This window comes from Dipteris shenzhenensis, chromosome 23 (assembly GCF_047967505.1).
Source record: "Dipteris shenzhenensis isolate YYH24624 ecotype China chromosome 23, Dip_SZ_1.0, whole genome shotgun sequence".
In the NCBI taxonomy this organism is placed as follows: domain Eukaryota; kingdom Viridiplantae; phylum Streptophyta; class Polypodiopsida; order Gleicheniales; family Dipteridaceae; genus Dipteris; species Dipteris shenzhenensis.
The window spans coordinates 40,447,341-40,453,899 of NC_141618.1; the positions used below are offsets into that span (position 1 = coordinate 40,447,341).

The 6,559-nt window shown below is 43.6% G+C and overlaps 1 pseudogene; it reads right to left on the reverse strand.

Moving 5' to 3' along the window:
* Window positions 1-448: 448 nt before the first annotated feature.
* On the reverse strand, window positions 449-5,112 carry LOC147887374 (putative pentatricopeptide repeat-containing protein At3g11460, mitochondrial pseudogene; annotated as a pseudogene).
* Between the last annotated feature and the right edge of the window lie 1,447 nt (window positions 5,113-6,559).

Genomic DNA, 6,559 nt, shown 5'->3' on the forward strand with positions numbered 1-6,559 from the left:
TCTTGCTTGCCAAGTACGACTTTAATCGCTTGCTTTGTAGAAAGCTCCAAAGCTCAAGAGACGAGTTCTAGTCAATGGTTTGAGGTAGAGATGTGGATCCCCATCAAACTAGCTCTTCTTATGGAAGTTCGAAGCTGTCAAATCTTCCATCAACATTCGGTTGAGAAGCAATGTACCTTTGTGAGTTTCTCAACTTATGAAGGTGTCTTGCTTCTTCTAACCTTGTTGAGGTATCCCATATAATGGCATAGTGCTTCACCTTCTAGTAGTATCATACCTGTTTCAGCTAACAGGATGGGATATGGTGTCTGCCTCATAACTCCAACTTGCCTATGATAAAGCGTTAGTGCATTGTTTCTATCCTTTTCCAACAAGCTGGACATCCACAGAGAACCACTGTTTGCACAAGCATGGTGTATAAAAATTTCCTCATCTCCCAATTCCACAAATGTGCCTTTCTGCATTTATTTTGACAGCTGTACAATGGTTTAAAACCTCCTCCACTCCACACATGCATTCCAATTGTAATTATCTGTAATAGAAGGGCCAGTGAGTGTTTAGACTATATAAGGATTGTGCTAAGCTTGCCAATTTCATTACTGTAACCGATTGGAAATTGGTTACTTTCAAACAGTACTAGTCAACTTGCATGCTACCTTTGGATATAGCCAAATATTCAGTCTATGACCTTGGAATGTATTGACCAGGAATCATTGGAGAGGTAGATCAACTTCTGTTAATGAAGCGGTTTGTCATGAAACCCATTTTTTGTTGATCCTTGTGGGCCATGAAGGTCTGTTACATGCGCTCTACCCGTCCATACAGCTCGCGCCCTAAGACCATCAACCATATATAAATGTGATAGGAAAGGGTTCAAGAGATTTGTTCCCTTAGCTTGCGGCCATTCATACACACAACTTCCAATTCCTCTAACCATTCTTTGTTATTTTTCAAGCCTACTGAGGGTATTTGGTCAACTTTCTCTCTTATCTGTTCTGCACTTTTGGGATCCATCATGTACTTTGGCTTTCCAATAGGCTTAGCAACTCACATAATTGGTACCTAGTGTTACTATTTGACAGCACTGGTCTCATATGGAGTACCACCTTGGATAGAGAATCTAAGATAGTTGACTCCCTGTCTCTAGCACCGGCTGTCTTGAACCAAAATTTCCCCAGATTGCCAAGGAGGTGGTCTTCATCGCAATTTTGTCCAAATGCTCTCATGTTAAAGGGGCATCTTTGAACTATCATACAGGACTGTAACATTTGATGTGAGCAATGATCCAGCTAAATCGCCAGAATCACTTGACTATAGAGCAATCTGATATGGTAAAAGGTTGCCCTTGCCAGCAAACTTCACAAGTCAGCACATTGGACTCCATGCTCCAAACAGAAATAAAAGGAAATGTAGCTACCAATAGTTCCCACAAGAACACTTTCCTTCCTTGTAATCATGAATACGATTTGCATCTCTGCAAATAATATTTCGCCGTTCTATCAGTGATATAAGAGCGGTCACCTTGTGACAATCACCACAAACCCTCAGATTTTTTACAATGCGTATGGGTGTTCCCTCAGGTGTATTGATTAGGGCACACGCAATGGCCAGGTTCTCACTGTGCCCACACAGTATTTCTTCTTTCTCATCATTACATGTATCTTGTAGCACACCCTCCAGATGGGACGAACATCCTTCCTCCTTCAATATAAAAGAAAGACCCTTCACCTTTGCAGATATATCTGTGGTTTGAGGATGGCTCCTATCCCCCACCACAAAAGCATGCACCTGTCCACTAAGGTCAGTCCACCAGCTCTTTCCTGGCTTCTTCCATGCTTGAGCATTCTTTCTCATTACCTGGACTCTGTCATACTCATCGTGCATGTGAGCATCTGCATATATGTTTGCCATCAGGACATATGCTGCAGGAATTTTGTCATCTAATTTCACCACATGTTCAAAGGCATGCTTACCAACATCTACATTTTTCCATTTCCGACAAGCTCCCAATATAGTCAACCAAATAACAGCATTAGGTTGGAAAGGCATCTTCTCCACCATCGCCACTGCCTCATCCAGTTGGCCTGCACGGCCAAGGAGATCAATCATGCAAGCACAGTGCCCAAGAGCAGGGGTAATGCGGTACTGTTTGATCATAGAATGAAAGTAGTTCTGAGCCTTGTCCACTAAACCCACATGACTGCATACCGTGAGAATACTAAGAAATGTGACTTCATCTGGCTGTATACCCTCGTGCCTCATTCTCTTAAACAAACGAAACACAACTTCACTCTCTCCCTGCCGGGCATAGCCCGCAACCAATGCATTCCATGGTACAACATCCTTTGTGGGCAAGGCATCGAACAACAGTTGAGCATCAACCATGCTCCCACATCTACCATATACGTCAATAAGACTAACTGCTACAATTGCAGTAGTCGCAAAACCAACCCTGCTAATTTGAGAATGGAGTTCCTTTGTAGTTTTTAGAGCTGCTGTGTTGCCACAAGCTTTCAGAATGGCAACAAAGGTAAGACAATTTGGTGTCAGGCCTTGCTCTTGCATCAGTGCATAAAGTCTAAAAGCCTCCTGGTTTTCTTCTTCTGTAGCATAGCCCTGGATCATAGCATTCCAGGAAACCACATCACGATGAGCAAATTCGTCAAAGACACGCCGTGCATCCTCCAGGCTCCCACATTTTGCATACATATCGACCAAGGTATTCCCTACGAATATATTTAACTCTAAGCCATTCTTTACAACTTCAGAGTGGATGACTCTACCTTTCTCCGGACATCCGCTTTTCTCAAATTTCTTGTCAACTTCCTTCTCGTCTTCCAGTCCTGCCATGCTACTACAAGACTTTGGCAGGCTACTGCAAGCCTTTAATGCACCAACATAGGTTCGTTCACACAATTGGACACCTTTTTTATGCATTTTTGTATATAACTCCAAAGCTTGCGCACCCTCTTCTTGCTGGGCATACCCTAAGATCATGGCATTCCAGGAAACCACATCATGATGAGGCAATGCATCAAAAACACGTCTCGCATCCTCAAGGATCCCACATTTGGCATACATATCCACCAAGATGTTTCCCACAAATACCTCCGACTCAAATCCAATCTTTACTACATGGGAGTGGATGGATCTACCTTTCTTCAGGCATCCTGTCATCTCAACTTTCCCATCAACTTGCTTTCCCTGTTCTGGTGCTGCGAGGCTACTGCAAGCTTTCAATATGGCAACAAAGGTCCTTTCACATGGTTGCACACCTTCCCGGTGCATCTGTGCATATGATTCCAAAGCCCGAGCACCCTCTTCCTGTTGGGCATACCCTAGAATCATAGCATTCCAAGAGGCAACATCGCGGCAAGGCAATTCATCAAAGACACACTGTGCATCCTCCAGACTTAAACACTTTGTGTACATGTCCACCAAGGTGGTTCCAACATACACATCTGACTCACAGCCACTTTTTATTGCTTGGGAGTGGATCGCTCTCCCTTTCTCGAGGCATCCTTTTTTTGCAGATTTATCGTCACCTTGCTTCCCCTCTTCCAGTGCTGCCAAGCTACTGCAAGCCTTCAATGCAAAGACAAAGGTTCGATCACATGTGTTAACACCTTCCTGGTGCATCTGTGCATACAACTCCAGAGCCAGTGCTCCCTCTTCCTGCTGAGCATACCCCAGGATCATGGCATTCCACGAAACCATGTTAGGGTAAGCCAGTGTTTCAAAGACACATTTTGCATCCTCCATGCTACCGCATTTCGCATACATATTCACCAAGGTGTTTTCCACAAATACATCAGACTCAAAGCCACTCTTTACTACTTGGAAGTGAATATCTCTGCCTTTCACAAGGCATCCTGTTTTCACCAAATTTCCATCAACTTGTTTTCCCTCTTCCAGTGCTGCCAGGCAACCACAAGCCTTCAATGCACCAACAAAGGTCCGATCATTCGGTTGGACACCTTTCTGGTGCATTTGTGCATACAATTCTAAAGCCAGCGCACTTTCTTCTCGCTCAGCATAACCGAGGATCATGGTAGTCCATGTAACCACATTAGGATTAGGCTGTTCATCAAACACACGCTGCGCATCCTCCATGCTACCACATTTTGCATACATATGTACCAAGGTGGTTCCCACAAATACATCTGATTCAAATGCCCTCTTTGCTACTTGGGAATGTATGGCTCTACCCTTTGCAAGGCATCTTATTTTCACATATGTAACGTCAACTTGCCTCCCCTCATCGAGTGCTGCCAGGCTACTGCAAGCCTTCAATGCAGCAACAAAAGTTCGTTGGCTTGGTTGCACACCTTCCTGGTGCATCCGTTCATACAGCTCCAAAGCCCGCGCACCCTCATCATGCTTGGCATGGCCCAGGATCATAATGTTCCATGACACCACATCGTGCCTGGGCATGGAGGCAAACACCCGGCAAGCATCCGCCATGCTCCCACGGTTCACATACATATGTATCAAATTGTTGGTCTGAAACAGTGTAAGCCCATTTAAATTTTCATCCTCCTTGATGTCCGTTAATTGTGGCAACCAACTGTGGAGTGCATTTCCAGCTCTGTCTGCACCAAAGGAGCGGCGGCAGAGGGGAAGTCTGAGCTGAGGGCCCATAACCAAGCAGAAAGGAAAGTTAAACAAGAAGAGAGAAAGAGGTGAGATAAAGGAAGATCCAGCAAGCGGAGCTCAAACCGTCTTCCTCCTCGTCTTCCTCATCGTCAGCTTCTTCCATTTTGAGCATGGAAGCTTTGCTACTCCTACGGTCTTGTTCTCGGAGATGTGGGTGCTCTTAAGCTTTGACAGCTTATAGACACAGAGGATTCACATTTTGTTAGCACTGCTTCCTTTGTGCCAAGAGGGTGGTTTGCATTTCTTCCTTTGAGCTTGTTCATGCCAAGGGGGCGGTTTGCAAACCACGTGGACTCCAAATTTCAATTTGGGTTCATGCGTGGTGGTTTTCGAAAGAACACTTGGTTGCTCCTCGGGCCCTTGCTAGCAGAACAAGTTGAATACATTCAAAAAGGCCTACCCTGGAAGCTGAGAGAGAGAGAGAGAAGAAGAAGAAGAGGAAGAAGAGAGAGAGAGAGAAAGGGGGAGAAAAAAATGGGGACAAAAATAGCAAGCACCAATTGGATGAGGACAAAAATAGCTGCCTTGGAAGAAGAAGAAGAAGAAGAAGAAGAAGAAGAAGAGAGAGAAAGGGGGAGAAAAAAATGGGGACAAAAATAGCAAGCACCAATTGGATGAGAACAAAATTACAATGCCAAAAATAGCATTTTATCATCTCTACCAAACCAACCGATCACTACAGCCTTTCCTACGGCCAGGCCAAAAACCAATTGTGACCATTAGCCTTGAGAGGGACAGGGGTTAGCAAACCACCCTTCCCCCATCAACAGGCTCATAGAGGTAGTGCTATAGTAGAGAATCGGTTTCTCCTTGTGAATTTCCACATGCGATTTTTTGAAACACTCGCTTTTTGTGAAGATCATATACAAACCAAGCTAAAACTGCCTTGGAATAACCCAACGCAGTGACACACTGAAAAAAATCGTCTGCTTGTTGTTTGCATCCCAAAGTGCAGCTAACCATTGTATTAATGTGCACTTGCTCACTCTTGCTCCAAGAAGTCCTTGGGCACGAGTTTTTGTGGTTTCTAGGCATGGCAAATTCACATATTGCCCTTGGGCGAATACCTTCTGCAAAGCGCCATTGTCCTCTAAGTTGATTGGTAGAAATTGTGCATCATTCGGGCGACCTTTGACTGCTGAATGAAAAATATTTTAGCATGGACGCTTGTAGGATGCCACATAGGCACCTGCTGGTTTGTGAAAGGCAAGTTCCCTTTCTAACTTGGTAGAAAGCTAGTGGTATTGCAAATACATTAACTATAAGGGGTGGATGAATGTGAGTCATACCGTAGTAGCATAGGAGGGAAGTTGGATTCGTCTTTTGTGAATTTCCAATAAGGTTGCATAGGTGAAAGGTTATGTCAAGCTTAATTAGACCTTTAGCTCTAAATAAAACTAGGAGGTGCTCTAAATATACAAGGAGGCGCATACTCATGCACTCTTGTTTATTATTATTAATTTTGACAACTCGGCCACGTCCCACCACCCTAAGGTTTTTAAAGCAAATTCCATTTTTCTTAAACCACAAGGCTTCTTATTCCTACACCGTGTTTGAATAACTCCAAATTTCCACAAGGAAGTTAACATCAAATATTCTATGTCTAGGTTCCAAAGGTTTTTAAGGCATCCCAAGGTATCTCTTTGTATACAAGCCACCTTTGGTCTATACAAGAACTTGTTTTCACATTAATAACTTACCTTAGTTTTGACAAATCCCCTTACTCTCAGTAGGGTGAAAAAGAAATGTTAAATTGTTTTTAGTTCACCTTGATGTTATGACGAATCTCACTATGTGATGCTCGTTAGCGATTCTTTTGTCTCCCCTAGGACCCCTATTGAATCTTTATAAAACATTTGAACCTTGAACTTTAAGACAATGTTGTCACCTTAAGTATATAGAG